At 27.9% G+C, this 13,949-nt stretch overlaps 1 long non-coding RNA gene across 1 annotated transcript; it reads left to right on the top strand.

Annotated features, from left to right (window-relative positions):
• The first annotated feature begins 1,281 nt into the window (after positions 1 to 1,281).
• LOC113377061 lies at positions 1,282 to 13,537 on the top strand. The gene is made up of 4 exons (XR_003367081.1): positions 1,282 to 1,395; positions 4,789 to 4,892; positions 13,293 to 13,349; positions 13,426 to 13,537. It is a non-coding gene; the product is annotated as an uncharacterized LOC113377061 (long non-coding RNA).
• Positions 13,538 to 13,949: the final 412 nt, after the last annotated feature.

Raw genomic sequence — 13,949 nt, 5'->3', positions numbered from 1 at the left:
ATCATTTTGAATATCATAGCAACCTACTGCAACTCGAAAACAAAATATGTATAATCAAACGGTTTGTCAAAAATGCTCTCAAGCTCAGTTTTATAAATTAATGGGAAATTTTATCAATAAATACTGTCGTAAATTTAAAAAATAGTTTCACCTCGTTCAGAAATATTTTGCATACGTTTAAAACAAAACAAAATGCAACAAAATATTTTTTGATTTTTTGTATCAGAAAATGGATTTGACATGATCGGTAAGAAGTTTAATCTACTTTTTTTTGACAATCAAAACAATCAGTTTTATAATACAAAATTGTTGAGGATTTAATCTACTGATGTTAAAATATTGTATTTATTATAGGACATGATTAGGAACTTTTACAGAATATTCAATTGATTATCAAATTTATAGTTTATTACAATAAATTTTTACCATAGAATGTAAATTTAATATTGACAGTTCTGTTTTGACAGTTAATATTTATATGGGCAATGACATTTGACATTTTTTATATTTTTTTTTTATTCAAATATGTAGATACTTCAAATTCAGTTGTAATTGAAGGCAATTGTATTGCGTGTTGTTATATATATATATAGTATATTATTTATCCAGAACTGTTCGGTTCTAATATAAATTTAATTCTGTTGAATTTTCTTATTGAAATAAGCTCTAGATTTTTTCATAATTATTTTATTTGAGTTATACGTTTACGATTTTAATTTTCCATAGTATTTTTATATGCATTCATTTCTTGATCTTTAGTATAAATATATGTACGTAAGTGTCTCTTTAAAATTATTATTAGTATGATCCTTTAGTTGACTATTGATTAGCGCTTTTCAATAAAATGTAATTCTATAAAATAAATTCTAGTTTAATTTGTATTTTAAATACACCTTTTGAATTTATTAAATTTAAATAAATTATATTAATTCAATAATAATATTAAACATATTTTATTATATTAATTATGTAGTTATAATTAATGTATTTCATATTTAATTTATTCTCAAAAAGAATTATAGCTTGTAGATTTAACCGGTATCACGTAATTGCATTTTTTTTATTTTGTTTTGAAAAATAAAAAAATAGCCCGAATTGGCCATATCGATGGTTGGTCAATAGTCAATGATTTTGCCACATAACTGTAAATATTATATTTTGTTTGTATATGAGATGTTAACAAATTTTCCTTCATAGGACCTGTATAATTTTATTAATAATCATTCTATTAATTCTGCTTAACATTTTGAATTAACTCAAATACATTATTTCAGAGAGGAGCAATTGTGCATTTCTCTCGAGATGTTCTCGATATTCCAATCATTGGCAGAACAACCATCGCCAGTAGTAGAGAGCTGGAGATGGATTTAGTGGGTTCATTGCCATTCTGTAAAGGTTAGATTTTTTATTATTTCAATTATTTTTTGAATTTGCTCAAGTTTTCATCAATTGCTACATCTATGTATAGTTAGGGCTACCGCTTATCAAAAAAATGTACCACAGCTACTTTTTCCACAAGTTAACTTGAAAACTTATTCGACAACTCTTCCGGAAAAGTTGTTTTGAATTTGCTAAAGTCGGACATTCACAAATGGCCAAAATTAGATCACAAATTGACCGTTCGCATATTATGATTGCTTTCCTTAGAAAGAATAGCCTTTTAGAATTAGCTGTCTATTAACGCAATATTATTTTTTCTTCACTTTTCTGAATAAATAAAAAACTCAGTAATAACGATATAAAATTTGAGTTATAAATAGTGGGAGTAAATTAAAAGATTTCTCTATTTGAAGTTGCAGCTTTGAACAATGGTTCTTTAATAGTATTTTTTCATGCAATAATAAATTCAACATTGAAGACAAGTTGAAATGCTCAAAATTATTTTTTAAGAATGACATTGTGGTTAGCATAGAATGTTAAATTAGTGCAAAAGATTCCAACATGTAGATAAAAAAGTAAGGGAAGAACGGTTAAATATTAAAAATGAAGAACTCTTCAGAATTCTATTCCATATGCTAGAACTGAATAGGAACTAGAATAGGAACTAGCATATTAAGTCCTTGTTAATTGAGGCATAAAGTAAAAAATAATTTCCAAACCGATAATTGAACTTTATGTAAAAAAATTCACTTGCAATGTTGTAATATATGTACATATTTAAGAATTCATAAGAAAATCACTTGCAACTCATGCCACTATTTTATAAAATACAAAAAGACAATTATATACTGCCTGTAGGAATCCTTGAAATTTTTCTTTGTTTTTACGATATTTTTTATAATGATTGTTTTTGCCATAAATTCGGATATCAAAGCAACCTATTGCAAGTCGAAAACAAAATTTGTATGATCAAACCGTTCGTCAAAAATGTTTAACCTCACTTTATTTATTGATGGGAAATTTCATCAACAATACAGTCATAAATTTAGAAAAAGTTTCAAATCGTCCAGAAATACTTTGCAAACGTTTATTTAAAATTGTATAAAAGAGTATCATTTCGATTTTATGTATTTGTGTTCGTGAGTGGATTTGACACAATCGGTAAGAAATTTATTCTGCTAATGTTGAATTATATTGCCTCTATTTATTATAAATACCTAAATTTAATTGAAGATTATTATAAAAACCTAAATTGATTATCTATAGTTTAATTTAATAAGTTCTAACAAAAGCAAGTAAAATTATTATCGACAGTTTCGTTTTAGTTCAGTGTTTATATTATCGAAAATAAGATTTAATATTTTTGATATTAATCAATTCATTTTTGCGTTCAAATATATAATTACTTTACATTCATTTTCATAATATGTTAAACATATGCGTACATGGGATTTATGCAAAATTGTTCGATCTAAATTGTGGAAATGACAATCCTATGCTGTCTGTAGGAACCCTTGGATTTTTTCTTTGTTTTTACGATATTTTTTGTAATGATTGTTTTTATCATAAATTCGGATATCAAAGCAACCTATTGCAACTCGAAAACAAAATTTGTATATCGTAATAATCAAACGGTTTGTCAAAAATGTTCAAGCTCAATTTATAAATTAATGAAATATTTAAATAATAAAAACAGTCGTAAATTTAAAAAAAGTTTCAACATGATGAGAATTGTTTTGCAAACGTTTATTCAAAATATTATATGTGATTTTGTGTTATGGAATGATTTGACATAATCGGTAAGAAATTTATTCTACTAATGTTGAACTATTTTAAAATATGATTTTTTATTTAAATATTATTATGAAGACCTAAATTGATTATTAAATCTATAGTTAATATAATAAAATTTTATAATGGAATGTAAAGTTATTATTGACAGTTCCGGCTTTTTCTAATGTTTTGTTATGGGGAATGACAGTTGATACTTCTATTTATTTAATTTTGTTTTGTTAAAATATAGAGATACTTTACTTTCAGTCGTAACTAAAAAATATTGCATTACGTGTTAAACATATATATATATATATATATATATATATATATATATATATATATATTATTTATTCGAAATTGTTGGATTCAAATATTGGAAATGACAATCCTATGTTGTTTGTAGTAACCTTTAAAATTTTTCCTTGTTTTCACGATATTTTTTCTAATGATTGTTTCATCATGATTTTGAATATCATAGCAACCTATTGCAACTCGAAAACAAAATTTGTATAATCAAACGATTTGTCAAATGTATAAGCTCTATTTCTAAATTAATAAGAAATTGTATTAATAATACTGTAATAAATTTAAAAAAAGTTTCAAAACGTTCAGAAATATTTTGCATACGTTTATTTAAAACAAAACAAAATGCAACAAAATTTTTTAATTTTTTGTATTTTTGTATCAGTGAATGGATTTGACATAATCGGTAAGAAGTTTAATCTACTGATGTTGAATTAATGTATTCATTATAGTACATGATTAGGAACTTTTACAGATTATTCAATTGATTATCAAGTTTATAGTTTATTATAATAAATTTTTACAATAGAATGTGAATTTAATATTGACAATTTTGTTTTGACAGTTAATATTCATATAGGCAATGACATTTAACACTTTTTATATATATATTTTTTTTGTTCAAATATATAGATACTTTATATTCAGTTGTAATTGAAAGCAATTGCATTACGTGTTGTTAGATATATAGTATATTATTTATCCGGAACTGTTCGATTCTAATATAAATTGAATTTTGTTGAATTTTCTTATTGAAATAAGCTCTAGATTTTTTATAATTATTTTATTTGAGTTATACGTTTACGATTTTAATTTTCCATACTATTTTTATGTGCATTCATTTCTTGATCTTTAGTATAAATAAGTTTATCTTTAGAATTATTGTTAGTATGATCCTTTGGTTGACTATTGATTAGCGATTTTCAATAAAATATAATTCTATAAAATACATTTTAGTTTAATTTGTATTTTAATTACATCTTTTGAAATTAAATTTAATTAAATTATAATAATTCAATATTAATATTAAATATATTTGATTAAATTAATTATGTAATTATAATTATTGTATTAATTAGTAAATTATAGCTTGTGGGTTTAACCAGTATCACATAATTGCATTTTTTTATTTTAATTCGAAATCTCAACTTCGCGATATCAGTGGTCAATGATTTTTTATAAATAAATATTATATTTTTACTATAAATATTATATTTTATTTGTAAATGAGGTGTTAAATAATTTTCCTCTATAAGATCAGTATAATTTTAAAAATCATTCTATTAATTCTACTTAACATTTTGAAATAACTCAAATGCATTATTTCAGCGAAATGAGGCAATTTTGCATTTCTCTCGAGATGTTCCGGATCTTCCAATTGATGGCAGAACAGCTGGAAATGGATTTACTGGGTTCAGTGCTATTCTGTAAAGGTTAGATATTTTTTTATCTTAATTATTTTGTACGTATTTTTCGAATTTTCTTGTCTTATCTAAGTCTCATCAATTGCCACATCTATGTGTATAATTATATACAGCTTATCAAAAAAATATGCTAAGATAACTATTAGAACAGCCTCCTGTGAGGAGACTACCAGTGCATCAAATATCGAGTAATCTTTTTCTAAATTTAGTAATACTTTTTTCTTCAAGGATTTTTGTAGTTAACTTGAAAACCTATTCGACACTCCTCCGAAAAAGTTGTTTGAATTTGCTAAAGTCAGATATTCACATATGTCCGTTCGTATTTTTCAATTGCTTTCTTTGGAAAGAACAGCGTTCTAGAATTAGCTAGCGAGTAAATTAAAAGGATTCATTCTTTGAAGTTGCAGGGTTGCAGCTTTGAACAAATGCTTTTTAATAGTATTTTTTAAGACAATAATTAATTTGACATTGAAGACATATTGAAATACTCAAAATATTTTTTTAAGAATGACATTGTGGTTAGCATAGGATGTTAAATCAGTGAAAAAGATTCCAACATGTAGATAAAGAAGTAAAGGAAAAACGGATATATATTAAAAATAGTGAAACTCCACAGAAATATGCTAGAACTGATTGGTAAATTATAGAAGTTATAATCTTGATTTACATTAGATGATCGTTAGCATGTTACAAGTTTTTGTTAATTAAAGCATAAAGTTACAAACAAAAAATTTCATCTTTCATACAATAAACAGCGAAAAATAATTTCCAAACCGATAACCGAATTCTGGGTTTAAGAGCTAAAAAAATTCTTGCAATTTATGCAATTGTGGAATTATGACAATCATATGCTGTCTGTAGATAGAAACCCTTGGAATTTTTCCTTGTTTTTATGATATTTTTTGTAATGATTGTTTTCATCATAAATTCGAATATCAAAGCAACATCTTGCTACATGAAAACAAAATTTGTATAATCAAACCGTTCGTCAAAAATGTATAAGCTCAATTTATAAATTAATGGGAAATTTTATCAATAATATAGTCGTAAATTTAGAAAAAGTTTCAAATCGTTTAGTAATACTTTGCATACGTTTATTTAAAGTTTTTCAACTAAATATTGTTGATTTTTTTATGTTTTTGTGTTATGGAATGGATTTGACACGATCGGTAAGAAATCTTTTCTACTAATGTTGAACTAATGTCTTTAATTTACGATATGATTATTGCTTTTATAGATTATTATGAAGACCTAAATTGATAATTAAATCTATAATTTAATATAATTACTTTTAACGCTGGAATGTAAAATAGACAGTTCCGTTTTTGTCTAATATTGTTTTATTATGGGGGAAATGACAATTGATATTTTTTGTGTTATGTATATATCCGAAATTGCTCGATTTAAATTGTGCAAATGACAGTCCTATGCTGTATATAGGAACCCTTGAAATTTTTCTTTGTTTTTACGATATTTTTTGTAATGATTGTTTTCATCATGATTTTGAATATCAAAGCAACCTATTGCAACACGAAAACAAAATTTGAATAATCAAATGGTTTGTCAAAAATGTTCGTCTGTATGTAATGTGTCAATTTATAAATTAATGGGAAAAATAATCAATAATACAGTCATAAATTTAAAAAGAGTTTCAAATTGTTCAGAAATATTTTGCGTACGTTTATTTAAAGTTTTACAACAAAATATTTTTGATTTTTTGTGTTTTTGTGTTATGGAATGGATTTGACAGAATCGGTAAGAATTTTTTTTCTACTGATGTTGAAACAATGTCTTTAATTTAGGATATGATTATTGCTTTTATAGGTTATTCTAAAAACCTGAATTAATTATTAAATCTATAGTTTAATATAATACATTGTAACGCCGGAATGTAAATTAATTATTGACAGTTTCGTTTTTGTTTAATATTGTTTTTTTATATATTTTTTTGTCTAGTATTGACATTTGATATTTTTTGTATTGTTGTTTTTTGTTTAAATATATAGATACATTATATACAGTTGTAACTAACGACATTATTTGCATTACGTGTATATATCCGAAATTGCTCGATTAAAATTGTGGAAATGACAATCATATGCTGTATATAGGAACCCTTGAGATTTTTCTTTGTTTTTACGATATTTTTTGTAATGATTGTTTTCATGATAAATTCGGAAATCAAAGCAACCTATTGCAACACGCAAACAAAATTTGACTAATCAGATGGTTTGCCAAAATGTACATGTGAATGTTATGACAGTTTATAAATTAATGAGAAATATAATCAACAATGCAGTCATAAATTTAAAAAAAGTTTCAAATTGTTCAGAAATATTTTGCATACGCTTATATACTATTTTTCAATGATTTTTTTTATTTGTGCTATTAAATGGATTTGACACAATCGGTAAAAAGTTTACTCTTCTTAACACTTTTATTTGACACTTTTATAGATTATTATAAAGACCTAAATTTATCATTAAACATATAGTTTAATATAAAAAATTTTAACAATGATAAAATTTAATTTGATCGTTCTTATTTAATATTGTTTCATTAATGGGAAATAACGTGTTGAATAATGTACTTTATAATTTATTCGAACATTTTTGATTCTCGTATGGAAATAATTTTGTAACGACGACATGTTGGTGAAATTCATTTGAAAAAAGTTGGCGATCCTCATATCATGCTTACTCGATGCCCTAGGGCGCCTGGACTACTTCTTTGAAATCACTACTACCAATATTTTTGGTTTTCTTCTTGCTCAGTTAATTGCTTCAGATTATCATTAAAATAATTAGAATTAATTCTTTCACAATTTTCTTAACTAAACTAGTTTATCTTACTAATTCCACAATTTTTTCCGCGATTTTCCTCATATTTTAGATTGAAATAAAAGAGCGCTGAACTGAAGCAGCGTTGAGCGGGTTATTGTACTTTAATAGCAATAATCGAGCACTTTCTTTCTATTTAATTTTTAAGCAGCAGTGTTACTATTATATCACACTTAGTTTAATACGACCATTACTATTTCGCAAAAACAGTTTTTTTATTTATATCAAGTTTGTAGAAGCCATGAATAATTGTTATATTTGCTGACTTAGGAATAAATGATTGTTTAACGTTGATTTTGGACAATTAAATATTATATTGTTAAAACCAAAAAAAAAAACACAACAAATAGCACATGTTAAACAAACAACTATCTGACTATGTTCAGTAAAACTCCCAGCTATTTCCTCGTTGTAGAAAAGTGTTTTTTGCAGTTTTTTCAAAAGTTTGTTACCTGGTTCTTTTTACCCCATTGGCGTGGTGAATTACTACAATATTCAACCAACACAAAATACATTTCATAGGTACATTTTTGATAAAGATAACACTATATATAACCTTGATCTGGCATTTTGTTAGAAATATTTGTCAGCACAGTTGGAATAATTTTGCCAGGGTGAAGATTTAGTTCATCATTTTTATCCCATCCACGTGTCAGCTTTTATAGAGGTTATATAACAAAACTGTTGAAGCTAACTTAAAATTAAAAATATACCTAATATAATGTATACTTCTAAATTATATGTATTAAGGTTTCGTAAACTAAACAACAGTACACACAACCAAAAAAACTAACAACGGAAGAAAATATTTTTGTTATTCAAACATTGCCGTTTATCTCGCGATAGCAACTTCGTAAGAATCAAGGTTATGACTGATTGCACATTTTTCTCTCTGCTTTCAAACATTGTTGTTGAAAATTCCTAACTTTACCTGTTTTTAAAATTGTTTGTAGACTTTTTTACTCGCAGACCATAATCCCCGCTCTACCCTTATTGAAATTAATTAAAATTAGATTGCACAGTATATTTAGTTTTATCAATAATTGATCTCATTAAAGAGGTGTAATCAATTTATTGTTTGTTTTTCAACTCTTTTGTTCATTATTGTCGCCGTTATTTTTGAATTTCATGAAACATAATAACGCGTCATCGGCTGACGGGAGGCATCACCCTCGGTTTAATGATTTGCTTATCAAATACTTCATCCAAATCTACTTCGTATTATTTCAACGTTAGATAACGCAGCAGATTGGTTCATTTTTGTGATATATCCTGATAATTACCTAAATTAATATTTTCTAAATTAGATTTGTTTCGTCATCTTTTCTCGCCAACTATTGCTTTATGGCAGCACTTGCGTATGCAAGACGAATGTTTCTTATAGCAAATCTAAGTCTTTTTAATTAGTACGTTATAAGCCTCGTACCTAATACTCGTACTTTTTATTAGTTTTATCGTTATCATATAATTATTTTTGTCAATTTTTTTTAAATAATATAAAAATCTCAGTTTACTGCAGAAACCTTCTATCTGTATAAAGAATCCTGTGATCATACAAAATGACCGTTCTAGATATTATTGAAAAATTAAAATCATCTTTACAATAATTCCTTCAATTCAAACAGTAACTTTTGTCTACTTGTTGAACAAACAATGAATTTTTATAATTGTTACAAAAGTCTAAACGGAACAAATCACTACTGGACATTGGAGGAGATTTTCAAATACTTAATATTAAGTTTCCTCTTAAATAACGCCTTTGAAGAGACAATACGATTAAAATAAAAATGGTAATCCATTGTATGAAGAATAATATATATATATATATATATATATATATATATATATACATAATGTTTGAATCATTAATTTTTCAAGTCTGTCGGAAACCGTTTCTACCCAGAAGTCTTCGTGTTCTGATTAGAAATTTGAATACTCACCGTCGAGACGTATTAGCGCGATCGGAATACAAATGTTTTGGAAGTGGTTTTTGTCTTCTGAAATAAGAGCAATTATTTGTCTAGAGCTAAGAAAGCACGTACTTGTTTTATTTATCAAGCAAGTAAGAGCTAGCAATTTTTCTCTCTAGCTTTGGTTTCCTTGTTTCTGGTTTGTCTTGTTGTGTTCTCTTCCTTGTGGGAATAATCTAGATTGGGGAAAGCGGATGTTTATTCTTAAATATGTAATATAATAGACCATTGATAAAATACATTTTTTTATATTTTGATCAAAGTTGGTATGCATTTTATATGTAAATTATCATGCAGGTGTATGGTATGTTTCAGTTCAGAAATTCTTACTTCGTAAGGGGTGGGCAAAAATAGTACAAAATAACGAAATTGGTTAACTTAGTTGATTAGTGACGGGTTGCAGACACACCAATATTAACGGAATGTATAGAACAAATGATATTTAAAATCGATTACAATGATACTTATGGCTCAGGAGCAGCTAATCTACTAGGAAATGCTAATGCTTTATTTTGTTTCCGGAATGAGTGTGAATGTATTCTAACAAAAAGAATAAAATAATGTCTTGCTTTTATACCGAAGACCTTCCGTTTAGGACTTCTATCCACTACTGTGGTCATAGAAAACAGGTACAAAACAGCAGTACATTTGCCTTTCAGGATGACAACGTGAAAAATAAAGACAATGTCGAAATGAGGTAAATCTGGAAAACCTAGAAGGAAAAATTGACAACTATGAAGCAGACGTCAAGTTGAAGTCATATTGGACCATAAGTTACATTTCGAAGAAGATACGCTCGAAACAGGAGTAGCAGGTAAGGAACATACTGTTGATGATCGGCTGATGAGATACGGAGACTCAATTTTTTGAGATTAACAATAAAGAAATGCTTGGGATCTAAAGAAAAGGAAACACTTCGATAAAGTTGTAAATTTAAAAAGAACGGGTGCAGAAATTAAAAAAAACAATTGAACAAAGGCTTCAGGTAGGTAACATATATCAAATGATAGTTAAGCATTGAAAACAAGGTAGGTTTCAGTCAACAAATGGAAATAATTGGATAAAAACGATAAACAGAAAAACAGAAAAACTAACGCAATAGAAGACAGTGGCAAAATAGTGATTAATGACACGAAACTTCTCGCCTTGTAAAAGGAATATATTAGATAATTGCAGGCAGAAAATGACCCCTTACCATTAGAGCTGAGAAGCAGGGGACTGACGAAACTGATCGATTTACAAAATGAAATGTTTAGAATTATAATTGCTATTCAAAAAAAGCACAAAGCAAATAAATTGAGAGACCATCTGATAGTCTCTTTGCACACGAAACCTTTTTGGCAAAATTTACAGACTACTCAAAAGTAAATTTTAGTATCGTCCTTTCTTGCATATGCACCAGGAAAGCTAATGGAATATTGTGGATCATATCGAATGATAGCCTCGATATGGTCTGAATCATTAGCACATGCTTCATCAAATGAAAGAGTATTTTAGACAATTGGCATGGATTGAAGATATCATATGTGATGCTGTCAGAACGTCTACATGAAACAGAAAATGAGGAGCTCGTCTGAACTAAGGCGATACCAAACGCATGTGGAAATTGTGAGAGGAGTGCGGCTAGGATCCTGCATTTCGTTGATCCTGTTCAATCTGTGTGAAGTATGGGCTAATTTGCGATGCGTTAGAAAACATATTGAAATGCTTTCTATTGAAGCAAGAAAAAACAACGTGAGGATTTAGTGTGATTTAGTGAACAACTAAAAAAATTTCAACATATGTTGAACACAACCGTCAAAGTGGGAAGATGATAGATATTTGAAATCATCGAAAGTGGTGAAAAATTAAGATTTATAAAAGGCGAATCACTTAATTGGAAATCATTAACTAAAGACGAGACAAATCAGGGTACAGATTACAAGTGCTTAAATGCAGCACTGAAAATATGGTGTATTGAAAACCGAGGACACGGTGCAAGAAAATATGAAAGCAAAAGCTTTAGATGTAAATTGTTAAGAAAAGATTTGGGTAGGATAGAGCGGGGCTTGAAGGTCCGCGAGTTAAAAGATCCACCACCGATATCTCAAAAACATGTAAAGTTATAATAATTTTAACTATAATATTTGAAAGTAGATGGAAAAACATATACAGTCGGTCAAGTAAGAGCGTGGAGAAATGTCGATGATTTATCAGAACGTGGTTCAAATAAAAAAAGAAGAAAAAACAACAGTGAATGGGTATTTGCGGAATCCTGCTTTAACACTGCAGCAAGGACGAGCAAATTAATGACAAAATGTTTAGAAATATCTACTAAAATATCTACAAAACTATCTGAACCTTTCTTCGTATTCATGATCTGAAATGGCGCAACACAACGGGGAAGCCTCTGACGACTGAAAAACATGTGCTTCTTTTCCGCTTGAGCACAAGAAAATATTGTTAGAGATTTTGAAAATGTCATTTTCACTGATGAAAGTTCTATATGAGCACGTACTGCCCTCATAGAGCCGTTAAATTAAAATACGAGCCGTCAGACTAAAATAATCCGTTAAACTAGTAAAAAGGCGTCGGAGATGCCAGGCAATTGTCGACTCCGGTGGTGACTGGACACATATTGACCAAATTGCATCCTTGCTTCTAACGTATACAATTTATATATAAATAATAAAGTTTCATAAAATAATTTTATAAATTAACCCCGCCACGCTCTTACTTGACCGACTGTATAACTAATTTTGTTGCTGGTTTTTTGGTTGTGTATACTTTTGTTCAGTTTATGAGACCTTAACATAATTTTTAAGTATTTATTTTATAAGATGTATTGTTAATTTTAAGTTAGTTTCAACAGTTTTTTTTATATAACCTCTACAAAAGCTTACACGTGCGCTGGGTAAAAAGGACCAACTCTACCTTTACCATGGCAATGGTCTAAATAATGAAAAAACGTCTGAGTAACTATTCCAACTCTGCTGATGAATATTTCTGACGAAATACTAGATCATGTTTATGAACACGGTGTTATCTCTGTGAAAAATGTACCGATGGAACTTGGTAGAATATCGTAGATGTTATTTTCCTTAAAATCCCTTTAAAATTACACATTGTTTGCTTCCTGGCCGTCGCATTTTATCCCGCCTATTGGGTAAAAAGAACCAGGTGACAAATTTAAAAAAATAGCAAAAAAACATTTACAATGATGAAGTTGGGAATTTTACTGAACATAGGTCAGATAGTAGTTGGTTTGATTTGTGTTATTTGATATGTAATTGGTTTGGTTTTCACAATATAATTTGACCTTTGTGCCTCGCCCTGTTTTATAATATATATATATATATATATATATATATATATATTATTTTGTTTTAATAATTTTGAATTTACCTATTTTCAAATGCATTGCATTACATACACGATAAATTTCATTCAAAAAGTTACGATTACTTACTTATTGTAATCATTATTTATTATATTTTAAATCACAGTAATATGTTCAACTGATAGTATAACGTGTGCTATTATAGTTTTCTGTACACATTCAATAGTAATATGTAGTAATTGTAATGGCTGCATAATAATAGTGTTGTTTTTTTCTGCAGTTGGCCAATGAAAACTGGAAAAAATCTGATGATGGGACGTGATCGTTTTGATAATGAGTAAGTTAGAGTTCTTTCAATTTGATTTAGGTGCGATTTGCCAATTAGCTTAATTTTGCTTTTTTGTCATTTGCAGATGCAGTTTGCTGTGTTCCTGAAGCGTATGTTATCCTGTGAACTTCGGCGTTGTCTTGCACGGCGTATGAGCGGTACCGAAGCGGCCTACAATCGAGAGAACAAGTAACACGGTACGTGTATGAATACAGATCTCTGTATTCATATACGTACTTATGTACTATGGGCTAATATATATTCGAATGGATATATAATTTTAGTCATATTAATACGATGCCGAACAAAACATTTTTTTCCGCGTCGGTTCTTATTCTTTTTCGTTTTACCGCGTTCCGCGAACTATATTTACACACACGTAGATTTATTTCTAAGATTTGGCAGTTATCGTTGAGATATATCATATGTTTGGCACAGGAATGATGAGGTAATCCGACGCATTAGATGCCGACATTTTTTATGAAAATATTCGATTCTTTATAAGATAATTAAAAAAAAGTAATCTCTTGTCATTTATATGCCGCAAATGACATATTTCAGTGACGCCTTCCGAATCTTATTTTACAATGTTAAAAAAAAGATTATTAT

This window comes from Ctenocephalides felis, unplaced genomic scaffold, assembly GCF_003426905.1.
Source record: "Ctenocephalides felis isolate EL2017-DRISC unplaced genomic scaffold, ASM342690v1 CF-g0.4_SCAFFOLD_01886, whole genome shotgun sequence".
Taxonomy (NCBI): Eukaryota; Metazoa; Arthropoda; class Insecta; order Siphonaptera; family Pulicidae; genus Ctenocephalides; species Ctenocephalides felis.
Note: the sequence above shows the minus strand (reverse complement) of the source record. Positions and strands in the feature narration are given on the sequence as shown.